Here is a 16502-nt window from a genome sequence, read left to right as displayed (position 1 = left end):
GTAATCAGTATTATCTGAAAGTTATTTTATCAAACATAGTGAAGTGAAAGTAAAAGTTGCTCAGTCATGTCTGACTCTTTGCGACCCAATGGACTGTACAGTCCATGGAATTCTCTAGGCCAGAATACTGGAGTGGGTAGCCTATCTCTTCTCCAGCAGATCTTCCTGACCCAGGAGTCGAACCAGGGTCTCCTGTATGGCAGGCAGATTCTTTACCAAGTGAGCTATCAGGGAAGCCCTTATCAAGGATAACTGTCATCATTTCTATTTAAGAGTAAAGAAAACACTTCTGATTGGTAGTATGGCTGGCAACAGGAAGACTGAGGATTTTTAAGGAGTAATTTTAAAAGTACTTGTATCACACGCTTTGTGGATTTTCAAGGCCAAGCTGTGGTTTCAGTTTATTAATATTTCCAAGCCTAAGGACCAAACCAGGAGAAATTCAAAGAAGGTAAAAATTCACTTCAGGGACAATGTGTCAAGAATGTGCTTACCTTCACTAATAGTTTTTGTATTCTCTGCTTTTTATTGCCTTCCTAAGAGCTTTTCCCTCGCCTCATCCAAATGGTAAACTTCCTACTTCATGAAGGTCAGATTATGGGATCATAGCAAGGTAGAAATAATATAAATTCAGGTCTAGATAAGTAAAACAAAACCAATCAAATCAAACAAGAAAGCAAAGGTGGGAATTAATAGTTTGATTTTAGGTTCCTTTATTTTGAAGCATTTATATTTTAAAGCATTAAGTTAGGAACAGTACATATCTTTGTGAATCAAGACCAGTGGAGAAGCAAACCACTGTAATTAATGTAACAAGGTCTGCTGACTCACCTCCACTGAACATAGTTCCTAAAAGAGCAAACTTGCACATTAATTACAATTAATGCTTCTCGCCTCCTTCAAGGACCGTGGAGGAGAGTTTTATGAACAGAAAGGTGTATTAATTTAAACAAATATTTAAAAAAATAATTCTTCTAGGTGGTAAAGTTCGGTCTGCATATTTTCTTTATTGCATAGTGGTTACCTTTAGCCCATAAACTACAAGGTCATGGTAAGGTCATGATGAAGTAGCAAATGCAATAACTGAGAAGAAAAATAACTAGAGACCATATTTAAGATGATTTTTCCCTAGTTAGGTAAATGAGCATTCTTTTAGGGTCACTCATTCAGTGATGCTGATTTAATATATAGGTTTTCTATTTAAACCATTCACCTATTTGTATTTTAATACAATGTCTTAAAAATTTATTTTTAATGCTTTCCCTTTGCCCCTTAAAATACACAATCCAGAATTTGCTCAAATGGTGAGATTTAACTTAAAGGTTAAAGCTGTCATTGGCTTAGAATATGCATATACTAACTTTCAAAATAAAATAATATGAAACTGTTCACTGTTCCAAATGTGAAGAACACATTAAAATAAAGAAAGAGGAACAAAATAAAAAGAGTAACTCCAGGCTCTCTGTGTTTCTAAAAAGTTTATCCCTTGCATTGGGTGATGGTAAACTAACACCAAGCATTAGTAATTTAAAAGTTGTATACCTGTTACTTCATATAAAATGCAAAAGTGCAAAGTCTGCTTAGGCAGGAAACAACTCAAAACCTTTCTATCCAAATGGGTTGGTCAGTGTGATAACTGTGTTTTTCATTTATATGCTGTTGATACCCAAGATACAGCAAATAATGTCATCAATTTCCTTGAATTACCTCATAAAGGATTCGTTTGCACTAGGGGAATAAAAAGGTTGTGACAGTAGCTTCAGGATCACTCAGCAGCAAGACTCGACATTAATAACTATCCTCAGAGGCACAGAGGGAGGGAAAAAAGTCATTTACTTAACATTCTTTAATTCTTCGTGGTATAACAAGTCTGTGTCATGATTTAGGGTTGAAAAGCACAGTTGTTGTGCTCATGAGGAAAGCTTTTCATAATCTACACATTTTTTGTGACACTTGGAGTTATGAGATCTTAGGCAACATTTAAATGTGGTATCCCCCTGCTGAAAGCTCTCAAATCGCCTTCAGAGGAAAAGGAAAATCCTGATATTACTTTACTCTTGAGACTTCAAATAGCCCGGGGTTTATTGTATAAAAACACTTCTTTATACAATAGTTAGACAGTGCTGAAGAAAATAACTTTTGTCTGCCTATATTGTAACATAGGGTCATGTATAGCTAATTAAGCATTTTTCCTTTGGTTTGATTACATAAAGAGTTGGTTTTGTAATATAATAGCACGTGAAGGTCAGTATGGTTATGAGAGAAACCTTAGATGCTGTGACAAATCCAATAACTATCAGGGTATTTTGTTCATAAAAGTAAAGCATTTCTCAAAATATTCTGCTGATTTGTTAAGGTACTGGGAAATATTTTGCTGGCTCTGGGGCTGACTTTCTCTAGGATGCTACATAGTGTCAACAGATTTGACAGTTAAGCAGTATCTTCTCTCAAGGCTGCCAACAAATAAACACAGAAGGTTCAGATTTGTATTTTGGAGTAAGGAAGAGCCCCAGAAAGAATAATTAGTTGAGGTACACAGGTATTTGAAGCAAGGAGACAAAAGGACAAATATCTGCAGGCCTGTTATGTATACATCCAGCTTCATGGATGTATACAATGCTGACAAATTTTCATATGGGATTTTAAAATCCTTTTTCAGGTAACTCCTCCGCCCCAATCTAACAGGCTAACCAACTTAGCAGAAAAATTTTACTTTCCTGTTTATGTCTCCTGCGAGTGTTTGAAACAAAGGGTGATTCGCATATTACAAGGCCAGGAATCTGAAAAGAACCTCAGGAAAAGTTTCAAACTACCTGAAGCTCCTGCAACAAATATAAGACTGCACTGCCCTCCAGAGGTGACTCTTCGGCAAATACTTTTAATCCTTTCATGCCGAGGACCAAATGCTGAGGTAATCCTCATTGCAATTTTACTCTTGCTATCTCAAATACTTATTAAATATACATTCAAAACTCAACTTAATGTTTTCCCCTAAGAAGAATATTACATTTTCATGGCTCTTCCACCTTACTCATTTCCATTTGTCCTATTCAAAGTATTATTTGCCTTAGCTTTTGCTAAATGTTAAATATTAATTTTTTGTTGTTTAGCAGAGCTTATTTATTCATGTATGTATTTTCAGAGAAATCAGACTGAATACGTAGCCTAAGGAAACTTTAGCAAAACTGAGAAGGCTCAAAGATGAAAAAAGTATGCTTAACTGAATATTTTACAGTCTAATTATATTGTCATCACTTAACTAAAATTTGAAGGGTACCCACAGCTACTGTGAGAAAAATATAAATTTATTCTGAACTCTCTTCTTCTTGAGCTTTTCTTCTCCAAAGCCATGTAAACTATTTCTGCTCCACATACCACCTCAAATAAGGAACAATTTTGTGGACTTTCCCTTTTGTCACTTTCCCTTTATTCCCTATAAATACAAAATTTTCAAGATTTAAGACAAAGCTAACAATTTCATGATAAAATTGTGATAACCAGTATGAATGACTCAAAACACATTAATGATAAGTATTAAATCATAAACATTTAATTGGGAAATTTAAACTTTATCTCTTTATATAACAAATATTTATGTAGAGCATTGAACATATTAACTTTTTTAGTTATCATAACAACTATGAGATTGGTATTATTATTACCATCTACCTTGCATGAATGAGACACAGTAAGGTTAACTAACTGTTCAAGATCATGAGCTGAGATGTGATGGAGCTGAGATTCAAACTCAAGTAGTACTTTGCTATCAGAGTCCTGAGTCTTAACTCCCTGAATTTAACCCAACTTAGGTGGACTTTTCAAGTGATGATAATGGTAAAGAACCTGCCTGCCAGTGTAGGAGATATAGGAGACTCGAGTTTGATCTCTTGCCTGGGGAATCCCATCAGCTGAAGTGACTTAGCACCCATGTAAATGGTAACATATATATAGATTTTTCCTTCACATCATAAAACCATTAATAAGACTTAAAATAAAGGTAATACTTTTCAGGTAGATTTTTTAAAATTTAAGGCACATAGAAAGCTTTAAAAATGTCAAAACCCTGGTACATGGAAATACTGGAAGTTAGAATGAAATTGTAAATCACTTTTTGTGATGAGTTTCAAATATTTACTAAGCCATTAATCTTTGAGGAAAGGTAAAAAATGAAGGAAATATTGAAAAAACATTATGGAAACAATACCATCTTCTCAGAGTAAAAATAAATTATATAAATAGATCGGCCACTGACATCAAAATTAATATAAAAATATTTTTTATCCTATAAAACTGCTTACTATTTTTCAAAATAAATGTGATTGTTTTCTGCATTATAACAAGAAAGAAAACACAGAAATAAGAAAATACTAAATTTATTTTTTTTAAAGAGAGTATTAATATGAGACTTTAGAATTAATCACAGAGGCAACATCACAAACCGACAGTCATTTAATGCAGACAGGGATTGTAAATAAACTTTAGGTTGTACTTAAAAACAATGTCCTTACACCAAGCCCGAGCTGGCCAGCTACCCAGCAGCTGGGTTCAGAAACTTAAAGGCCTCTGGGAAAGCAGCTCGGTAACAACAAAGCAAATGTGGTCAATGCCCAGTGTCGTTACGGGGATTAGACCAGGGTCACGGCTTCACTGCAGCACCTGCGCGGCTATGACATAAGCTTATATCCTACATAAATCATATCCCCTCTGTTTTGAAAGCAAATAATAAAAGAGTTGTTCCATGTCTTTTGACCTTTATTTCTGGGAAACTCGGATTTTTCCTTTATAGCTATGGAATGCACTAACCATCCCCAGTGGGACAGACTGTCACCCAACAAATGTATAAATTTACACTTTCTCACTTGCAAAGTGATTTGCATCTTAAGTGTCACTAAATTATTGTTTTGTTTTGTTTTTTAACTAGCTTAAAGTGAGGAGAAGAGGGAGAGTGAGAGGAGGGAAAAAGAGAAAGATACCTGAAAGAAGAAATAGCAGCATTGATGAAGACACGCCAGGTAAAGGGGAGGCAGATGAATGTTGCCCTGCCGCTAAACATTGCTTTGCACAAAATGCCAGTGGACCTGGTACACAATCAGCTCCTGAATTCTCTTTCATTTGCTCCATGGAATTCACATACTCAAAACTACTGCCTCGTCCAAAAGGTAGCATTAAGACTACTTGAGATATCAATGAAATGATGCTGTTAGACCTGAGGAAAGATAAGATGGCTAATTACCCTTAAATCACTAAGCTACACACATGCATAATAATTCTGGACACCTAATAAATCCAGTTTGTCATATGGCAAACCTCACAGTAAAAGATAAAATAATGACAGGTTAAAAAACAAAGAAACCCTAGAAACCCCTTGAATTAGCATTAACACTCATATACCATAACTACTACTAACAATGGGTAATGACCAGAGCTAGCAGATAGTTTCTCTCAGCAGGCAGAGTCCATCCTAAGACTGGGGTAACACTTAATCCTCACATACATTCAAATGCTCTAGATCTGAAGAAAACAGTAAGGAAAATGTAATGAGTATTCATACTGCAGAGCTACTAAGTTACTTGAGTAGGAAGTATCATAAGAAAACTCTTTCATTCTAGATATTCTATCTAGAAAACTTTCAATATTCAAATATTTCCCTGCTATATGCTGGACACTGGGGATGCAGCACTGAACATAAACCCACTGTTCTTGAAGACTTAAACTGAGGAAAAACATCAACTAAATTTTAAAGCACATAGTCTATATAGGCCTTCCCTGGTGGTTCAGCAGTGAAGAGTCCGACTGCAATGCAGGAGACGCAGGTTTGATCTGTGGATCAGGAAGATCTACAGAGCAAAAATCAGCCAGCAAGAAAGACAGGCAATAGCTATGTGTATATATCAAGGGGAGTTCTCTACCCAAGGTGATCTGGGAAGGTATCTCTGGGAAGGTGAGAGGGAACAGGAAGTGCAGAGGTTCCTGAACACATATGGCGTATCCTTCAGTGCTTTGTGGGCCTCCATAGGAATGACGAATTTCATTTTGAGTGAGAAGAAAGCCATTGAGAAGCCAATTGAAGAACTGTATTTTCCAATCTTGGGGGAAAATAATTGTACTCAACTTAACAGGAATAGTTTATGCCGCTGAGTAGCCAGGACATGGGATTGAAGACAGACATATCTGGGTTAAAATAATTTATCTTTTTCAATGTCATAGCTGTAAGACTCTGTCTTGATTACTGCATTTCTCAGCCTCCATTTAAATGCATAATACCTACACTGCTCTACCCGAGTGAGGATTTAAAAATTACACATCTAGTGAAGTTTACTCAAATTCAGCACATACTAAGTGCTCAATGAATGTTCCTTAAGTGAATGCATAGATCTTTACTCCAAATCTCAGGTCTAAATTGCTGGTACTGCCTCTATAATTCACTAAACTAGATAAAAGTTTCCCACAGTCTCCTGATTATAAGATTCCTCCAGGGTGCTTGCGTTTTTTCCCTCTGCCCCACTGTAGGACTCAGAATCTTGTGCAGAAGAACTCAGAAACAGATACTTTAAACAAGCCATCCAGAGGATTTGTATGATGAAAGAATTTTGAGAATCACAGGATAGATCCTGTGCCATGCTCCTTTCTACTCCATTGAAAAGCTCTTCAGTGGAGTCCCTTCCACTGATCTTCTCTCTTTTAAAAACAGAAAGTAAGAATGTATGCCCCTTTCAACCCTCTACCCATTTCAAAACCCAATACTTATCTTCCTACTTTGCAAAAATATATGGCTCTGATATACAGATTTTTTAAATGCTGCAGTATATCAACTATGTCAAAGATTCCATGGTTGATTTTAACTGAATGGCAATAAACACAATGTACACGGGATTTATTTTTAGTTTTGTTTTCACTTTAAAAGGTACAAATGCAAGCAAATGTCTTAAGGAAGGATTTTCTAATATTGGAAGTTTTTACATAGACTTCATTATAAAAAGCATTTCCTCCTAACCCCCTGCAGGGGACTGTGATTAAAGTCTCATAGCTTTTATAAACTTTTCTTCGTGTTTTATTTCTTGGTAACATAATTAAGAGTGCTGGTGATGAAGTGCTCATTTTCCTTTCCACTTTCCGGTAAGAGTGGGAAAACAGACTTCATTTGGAAAGTTTTTAATATGTTTTAAAAATACACATTGCTGTATATTCTGGCAACTGCTGAGTGGTATGTACTTTGCAGTGCTGGTAACCAGGATTGGATGGCATTACATTAAAATGGTGAATTAGTATATTTTTTCACAAAGTTTCATGTTTTAAAAAGAGGTGCTACAAAATATTCATTTGGCATGATGCAGAGAACAAACGAGAGAAGTTTTTAAGACTCTCATTCCATTGTGTGATGTAAAAAATCTGACTGGTAACCCTACCGTGTTGTCTTTGTGCCACCAGACCCTCCTGTGAATGCTACACCCACAAATTAGGAAAAACCAGACACAGGAAACAAAGTAAAGCGACAGAATGGCTATTCTATTCTCCCTGGACCGAGGTAAATGATACGAACTGCCATCTTCCAGCTCCTGAGCAGAGAATGGGACCCTTCCATCTTTTCCTGCTTTGAGATTTCAGTGACTATTAATGAAGAGAACCACTAATCAACATATGAATGTCTATGACAAATGCACAAAATAAAAGTATCTTCTGATCCTGATGATCACTAACTATCAAAAATGGCAACATCCTACAGATTTTAAGATGGAAAGAACATTCAGAGAGTATTTTTCCCGAAAAAATGAGTTCAGATGATTTTTTTCTTTTAATGACAACAAAAGAACAACGTGGAAACTGCAGTTCTTCTCTTCAACATAAAACAAATAGCTCTCAGAAAATATTCATATTCATCTTTTAGTCCAACAAAAATAAAAGGAAAAAAAGTAAGTTGTGTAATGGAGGTTGAAGCATCCAACAAAAACAAAACTACACACTCTACAATAGTGTCTAACGATGTTTGAGATTTAAATCATCAAAATTCTCTCATAAAGAAATAGTTGTAAAGCTTTAGTGACAGTGGGTGGTACTTGTTTCAAAGCATTGTCAAAGTAAATGTACTTTGCAATCATCTAGTTTCATTTACTTGTAACATAAAGCTATCTATATCAAAGGTTTTATGAATCTTTTAAAATGCAAACTTTTTTTGCAGCACAATTACTGCTATCTTAAAAAGAAGAAAGAAACTTTCTTCATTATGAGCAAAAACATAACTTTTCTTTAGCAAAAGACTTTTAATTAAACCAATTACATCTTGCAATAGGAAATTCAGAATGTCTTTTCTATATTGTCTAAATTAGCCCCGATGTACTCCAGTCTCGGGAAATTTTTAAGTAAAAACAATGCCTCAGAACTTTTTAAAAATCTACCCTTAAACTTATATGTTTGCTGCTGTGTTTGGAACATAAATATTACCATACATGAAGAGAAACAGACAGAAACAATTTAGCTAGATTCCATGGAAAAGATTCAAAACTAATGCATGCCAGGGGCCAGCAGGGGGAGTGAAATCCCCAAAATACAGGTAAAATAAAAGAAAAATGCTGAACGACGTGGAGCCAGCCGCAACCTGGAAAGAATCAGTAACCCAATCAAACAAGGATAATAAGCAGGTTATTTAGGGCTTTAGCCTAGAGACTTATATCTCAACTTTATATTATGGGGAGCAAAATAAGCTAACTGGAATTTCTTCATTAGTCCAGTAATACTCAAAGAATTGTCCTTTTTTTTCACCTTCAGTTGACTAATAAAGATAATAATCTACTATAGGACAACCATATACTTTTTAAATTAAGACAAATTTCGAGCGGTTTTAGGTTCACCTATCGTGCGTGTTTTTTGTGGCTGACTGGGTCTTCAGTGTAGTGCGTGGATTTCTCTAATAGTGGCTCTCGGCCTTAGTTTCTCCTTGCCATGTGGAATCTCAGTCCCCCACCAGTGATGGAACTCTTGTCCCTTGTATTGAAAGGCAGGTTCTTAACCACTGGACCATCAGGGAAGTCCTCATGAACTTTTATTAAAGAATAATTTATTAACAATGTATTGAATTATACTGTTGATAAGCTAGGAGCATAATTCCTATCTTTTAATCAGACATCATTCTAGCACATGAGTCAAAATTATGCTTAACATGATTTGTATGAATTAGTAACTCCAGAAGCACAGAGGAGGGAGAAATTTCTAAAATCTATGAAGAAATAAGCCAGGAGAAATTTGTCAGCAATAGGTTAAAATACATTCCATTTTTCATAATGTTTCATTTGAAGTCATTTTACCCATAGGGACACAACAGCATCTAGAGGGAAGAAAAGTCCTGGCCTTTAGAAACACAATAACCCTTTCAGGTCACAGAATTACCAGTGGATCTGATTAAAATATTACCTGTCAAACCTCTCAGGAGCACCTACTGCCATCTGACAGGTGTTTGCTGGCTGGTTATTTCATTCACTAAGGCAGTGAAGGGCTATAAAGTCCATTCTCTCTTATTTCTGTTAAGATGTGAGACCATGCAGTTTTAGAAGAGATGCCAGATCATCCACACTCTGATTATACAAATTCTCTGTGGAATAACCTCACTGATTATCCTTTAATAGAAGACTGTTCATCAAATACCATATCTTTTTATGGATTTTACTTATCAACCCTCAGAAGTTGGTGAAAGAATTTTTTAAGTTAAAAAGAGAAAGAGTTTTGCTAGAAAATCGTCAACTGTGCAGTTAACACTGAATTTGATAAACAGTACATTCCCAGTAACAGCCACCAAAATTCCAAGTTAAATCTGTGCCCTTGGAACAATGCCAAAATGCCACAGCATCTTTGCACTTTGAACAAATTGCACATTTTTAACTCCTATTTTTTTCTGCCAAAACAAAAGCTCAAAATATGCAGATTCTATCTTCCTTGAAAATTTTACAATGGTAATTTTGGATGCAAAGAAAAATGTTTGTAAGACCAAGAGAACGATAGATTAATTTGACTTTCTATTTTAGTACTAAAATTACCTGGACTATTTCTGGAGGTCACATGTGAACACAGATATCCTAAACTTGTTACTATCATCATCTGGCTTGAAACTGGACAACTTTACTAGAATTCTTTGCTATTTGGCCAATATCCTTAACCTACCAGCCTCAATTTCTTTATCTGTCAAATGGGGACACTAATACTTCACAGTTTTCTTTGGGGGAGTCTCAATGACATAATAATTGTAAAGTGCCTAACCTAGTTCCTACCATATGGTAGCTAATCGATAAATGATGCCCCTACTCTGATAACCTTTAGGTATTTGCATCTACTGGATTCAAGACACTATTCATGGATTTGTAAAAAGAAAATGATTTTTAAAAAGGTGTTTCTAGCTTTCACTTATAATCTGAAATGCCCTTATTTTGGATGGTGTATTAATGACAGAACTCTGTAAAAAAAAAAAAAATCTGAATGTGTTTGTGCTGTTGCTTCAGTCACATCCTACTCTTTGCAACCCTATGGACTGTAGTCCACCAGGATCTTCTGTCCATGAGAGTCTCCAGGCAAGAACACTGGAATGGGTTGCCATGCTGTCTTCCAGGGGATCCTTCCCTCAGCAACTGACCCTGAATCTCTTCTCCTGCACTGGCAGGTGGGTTCTTTACCACCTGGGAAGCCACGTGAGCATTTTCTGTCAAATATGCCATTTCTTCCTCCTCAAACAATTACTCATGAAGACTTTGCTGAAGGATCTTCCTACTGAATTGCCCACTATAGAAGAACTTGTAGTAAAAGAAGATATAATTGGGTCAGGATCCAATAGAAGTAAGCTACTGAAAAAACTGTTTCCCTAAACTATTTTGAGATTATATGAGATTACTATGTTAGTGATAAATATTTTATGTTTCTACCTTTTGATAAAAGAATATTATGATTCTTTTTGGTGGAAATAAATACATATGTAAGGGGGGATTTACTAAAATGGAAATAATTGTTCTAAGGAAACACAGATTAGTATCTATGCTAAAATCATTGCACCTAAAAAAGAGAAGAAAACAAAGGTGTTCTAGCTAAATTCATATTTTACATTTCATATTTTGGTATCTTTTAAGCTATATTTTATTTAATATTAAAATTGAATTTGGAATTTTTAAAAATTTTGATGTAGGGAATACCTCCTTTCCTCACTGTCCATATCCCCCAAACAGATACATCTGAGCTGCACACACTATACACATAAGACAATCTTTTCTGTAGATAATCTGAATGCTACAATGATTTTAATTGTGCCTAATATTGTTCCCATTAGATTATGTCTAATATATTATAACTATTTATGAAGAATTTATATACCATAAATTCCCTTGGAGGTTTTAAATAACAACTTACTAATTACCTCTTTTGCCAAAATTTTATGAGACATGAAGTATGTACTATTAAGTAGCTTCTACATTTCACCTTTGGGAATGCTGAAATGTTTCCCAATGGGTAACTTTATTATATAGCATGCATACGTGCTGAGTTGCTCAGTTGTGTTCAAATCTTTTCAGTCCTATGGACTACAGTTCTCAGCCTCCTCTGTCTGTGGAATTTCCCAGGCAAGAACATTGGAATGGGTTGCCATTTCCTCCCCCAGGAGATCTTCCCAACCCAGGGATCAAATCCACATCTTCTGTGTCTCCTTGCATGAGCAGGAGGATTCTTTACCACTGAGGCACCAAGGAAGCAACTTTAGTGATCTAAGCTTAAAAAAACTGATGAGCAAGATACCATGGAGATGTTCAAAATCCCATGATGCTGAGTTTATTGTGGTTAAAGAGCCCAGCTTTAATTGAGAAAGATAGGATTAAATGTACATCTTCACAGGTGGAGATTTTATTTAAGCAGGGTATAGAGAAGATCCAAATCACACATAAATGACTTGGTAAATTATTACTGAGAATCTTTTGTCTGGCTAGAGACTTTCATTCTCTTAAGAATAATCTGAGCAATAATCTTGACAACACTTCTCTCATGAAACATTACCCAACTGATTATATTAACAGTTTCTACCTGTCTTTCCTGACATATGATTCTTCTCTCTTGTTCAGTAAACTCATTTAACCCTTTTCTTGCATCTAACATAAATATTAAGCTTGTTTAACAGAAGTTGAAAAATCAATCAAATTAAGTAGACATGCATCTGAATGTGTGAGGTTGCTTCATGTGATTTGTAACAAAGATAATGATAACAATAAAATAAGTAATTTATTGGAGGCTTTCCATGTGCTTATCGAATGTTTTACAATGCCATCTCATTTAAATTTCTCAATAATCCTGAAGGTAGACAAAACCATATAATTCTAATTTCATAGATGAGGAAAGTGAGGCATGTAGAAGTTAAGAAACTAGTCTTAGTAAAAAAGAGGCAAATAAGAATTTAAAACACTATTCTTATGATATAAAAATGACTATGGATTAGAAACTTCCATTTCCTGTCAAGATACAATAATGGACTCGATTTACTCTCTTATCTGACACAACCAAAAGTGGACAAAGTATTTGGAGCAATGGTTTTAAGACACTGGACATAAAGCAATAATGTACAGTGATCTTTGAGAGATGTGAAATATACAAGGTGAGCATAAGAATAGGTCTAGCTTTCATTTGAAAGATTTTCTAATGATAGTACAGCAAGTGAAAACCCAGGAATAACTCAGCCAGTTTGCACAGTTGAAGAGAGAAACTGGAAATTTTGGGAACACCAAAGTATTCATGGGAGAGAGTACTAGAGAGAATAATGCAGCACCAAGGGACAGAATGAACTCCAGAGTCATACAGAAGGGCTTACCTCAAACAATTTGCGCTCATCAGGATGTATACAAGGAAACCATTATATTAGGGGTAATGCTGTGCCATGGTCACAAAGGGCTGGGCTGTCCTGTGTTTAGCTGCTCAGTCATGTCTGACTCTTTGAGACCCCATGGACTGTACCCCACCAGGCTCCCCTGTCCATGGATTCTCCAGGCAAGAATACAGGAGTGGATTGCCATTCCCTCCTCCAGGGGATCTTCCCGACCCAGGGATTGAACCCAGGTCTCCCACATTGCAGGCAGATTCCTTACCATCTGAGCCACCAGGGAAGACTCCACAAAGGGCTACAAATACTGATTATTTCCACCAACCAGAGATGTATACCTCATCAATCATCAGAGACACTGGATACTGCAAATTGAAGGGACTTTTCACAACAGTGAGAAATAATAAGTCATAGATTGCACTATTCCATTCTTTCCTAACTGTTTAGAATAAAACTGTTTCCAAAAGAATAAAATTGTTTTCACTAACTTAACTGTGTCCTTGAATAAAAGCTCAAGAATATAGAAAAACAAACAACAAAAAAATTCAGCACTCAAGAAAGTAAAATTTTCAATGTTTGGCACATAACAAAAATTACCAGACATGCAAAGGAGGAAAATACAACCCCAACTAAGGAGAAAAATCAATCAATCAAACCAGATTCAAATCTGATAGACTTTACAATTAACAAGGAAAGAAAAGTAAAAGAGTTATGAAACTGTATCACATATGTTCGAAAAGTTAAGCAGTGACATGAAAGATAGTATTTTTAAAAACCAAATGAAAGTTTTAGAGATAGAAACTACAATGTGTCAGATGAAAAGTACATTAGTTAGTATAAGACTAACAGCCCGTTAGACATTTCAGAAAAAGAGATTAGTGGACTTGAAGAAATAGCAACAGAAACTACCAAAATAAAACACACAGAGAAAAAAGAAATTTTTAAAAAAATCAGAGCACTGTCAAGATATGGGACCATTTCAAGTGGCCTTAAAGTACATATATTTGAACCCTCAAAAGGGTGGGGGATATTTGGGGGATATTTGAAAAAATAATAGCTCCAATATTTCCAAATATAAAGAATATGCTCACATATCTGACAAGCTGAACAGAACAGAAACAAGGGGAGAAGCAGCTATTAAAAGCAGTCCATGGTGTGAGAGTTGGGGAAGACAAACTTTCAATATAGAGAGACACAGATAAAAGAATGACAGCATATTTTATGTCAGAAACAGATAGTGGAGTAACACCCTCAAAGTACTGATAGAAAAAAAAGTCATAATGGAATGTTATACCCAGCCAAAATATATTTCAATAATGTAAGTGAAAGTAATAATTTCTTCAGACACAGAGAAGCTGGAAGAATTCATCACCAGCAGATTTGTACTTAAAGAAATGATAAAGAAAATCCAGAAAGAAAATAATATGAGCTGGGAAAACCTGATAAATCTACACACAAAAATGAAAGGTACCTGAAATAACTCTGTAGAAAAATAGAAAAAAAATTCTTATTATTTAAATCTCTTAAAAATAATCTAATGTTTAAACAGAACTCATCACAATATAGTGTAGGACTTATTATAACTAATGTAAAAAATATCTATGATAATAACAATCAATGGTCAGGAAGGTGAAATTGCAAGTATACTTTTGGTAACTTCTCATAGTATATAAATGAAGCTGTGTAATATCATTTGAAGACTGACTATGATAAATTAAAGATGGATACTATAAACCCACTCTATTATTCTTGCCTGGAGAATCCCATGGACAGAGAAGCCTGTCAGGCTATAGTCCATAGGGTCTCAAAGAGTCGGACACAACTAAAGTGATTTAGCACACTGGCACATACTATAAACTCTAACATAACAACTAAAGTAACAAAACAAAAGTCGTATATGGTAAGCTAACAAAATGATATCAAATGGAATAATTTTTTAAAAGTCAATTAATCAAAAAGGAGGCACAAAAGGAAAGAAGAAAAAGAACAGATAGGAAAAGTAGGAAAATAAACAGCAAAATAAGAGATTTAACCCTAACCACATCAACAGCCACAATAAATGCAAAAAGTCTAACATTCCAATTAAAAGGGAGAGAGAGCCAGATTTGATACCAAAGCAAGATTCAACTATATGCTGCCTTCAATATACTTACTATAAACATAATGACACAATAGATTAAATGTAAAAGAACTGAAAACTACATACCATGCTAACACTAACAGAAAGAAAGCTTGAAAAGAGTATATTCCAGAGCAAAGAATATTATTAAAGAAAAAGGCTGGCATTTCATAATGATAAAGGGATAAATTTATCAGTAGAGATACCAATCTAAATGTTTATACACCTAATAAAAGAATTTTCCAATACATGAACCAAAAAGTGATAAAATTACAAGGAGAAATAGACAAATCCACAGTTAAGAGTAGGAGACCGCAATATTCTTTCAACAAGAGATAAACCAGTGGGACTACATCAAACTAAAAAGCATCTGCTCAGCAAGAGAAATCAAGAAAATGAAAACATAATCAAGTGGATGATAAAAATCTGCAAACCACATATGTGATAAAGGGTTAATATGCAAAATATACAAGGAACTCATACAACTCAATAGCAACATAAACAAACACAAACTACCTAATTTTAAAAATGGGCAAAGAATCTAAACAGACATTTTTCCAAAGAAGTCATACAAATGGCCAACAGGTAGATAAAAATGTGTTCAACATCACTAACATCAGAGAAATTAAAATCAAAACAACAATGGACATCACCTCACATCTGTTAGGGTAGCTACTATCAAAAAGACAAGAGAAAACACATTCTGTTTAAAAAAAAAAAAAAGGAAAGGAAATACAGAAAACACAAGTTTTATACACTGTTGGTGGGAATGTAAACTGTTATAGCTACTATAAAAAACAGAATGGAGGCTCTTCAAATAATGGAACGAGCACAGGATACAGCAATCTGTTTTCTGGATATATATATCCAAGAAACCATTATCATGAAGCGGTATCTGTACTCCCATGTCCACTAAAGCGTCATTTCTAATAGTCAAGGTATGGAAACAACCTGTCTGCCAACCGATGAAAGGATCACTAAAATGTTACATGTGTGTGTGAGTGAGTGAGAATGTGTGTTTGTGAGTGTGTGTGTATATCTGGAATATTACTCAGTACTAAGAAAAAGAAAATCCTGCTGAATATTTAATTAAAATTCTTAAAAATTCTACTGAATATTTAAGTAAAAAAATAATGCAAATTCTTTCAGAAAACTGAAGGCAAGTGACTCTGTTTCAATGCATTACATGAAATCAATATTACTCAGATGCCAAAATCTGACATGACAAGGAGAAAAATTACAGACCAATGTTCCTGAGACAGAATCCATCAATATATAAAAAGTATTATATACCTTGACCAAGTGGAGTTTATCCCAGTAATGTTAGACTGGTTTACCATCTGAAAATCAACTATGAAAGACAACATATTAACAGAATAAATGACAAAAAAAACCATGATCATCTCAATAGAAGGAGAAAAATACTAAATAAATTCTTAATGAGATACATGGAAACAAGTGCAAGTTTCTGATGTATCTAATAGTAAAATGTTATTTGTTTACTAATATCATCAAACATTCATTAAGTACCTACTAGGTACCTATTTCTTGGCT

At 34.9% G+C, this 16502-nt stretch overlaps 1 protein-coding gene and 1 long non-coding RNA gene across 15 annotated transcripts in view; one reads left to right on the top strand and one right to left on the bottom strand.

The window, feature by feature from the left end:
• HDAC9 (histone deacetylase 9) overlaps positions 1-16502 on the bottom strand; it is a 1049156-nt gene that overhangs the window by 734625 nt on the left and 298029 nt on the right. The window lies entirely within an intron of this gene.
• On the top strand, positions 178-8258 carry LOC139182601 (uncharacterized). Its single transcript, XR_011566105.1, has 3 exons — positions 178-451; positions 4922-5012; positions 7429-8258. It is a non-coding gene; the product is annotated as an uncharacterized lncRNA (long non-coding RNA).

This window comes from Bos indicus, chromosome 4, assembly GCF_029378745.1.
Source record: "Bos indicus isolate NIAB-ARS_2022 breed Sahiwal x Tharparkar chromosome 4, NIAB-ARS_B.indTharparkar_mat_pri_1.0, whole genome shotgun sequence".
NCBI classification, from domain to species: Eukaryota; Metazoa; Chordata; class Mammalia; order Artiodactyla; family Bovidae; genus Bos; species Bos indicus.
This window is presented reverse-complemented; position numbering and strand designations above follow the sequence as displayed.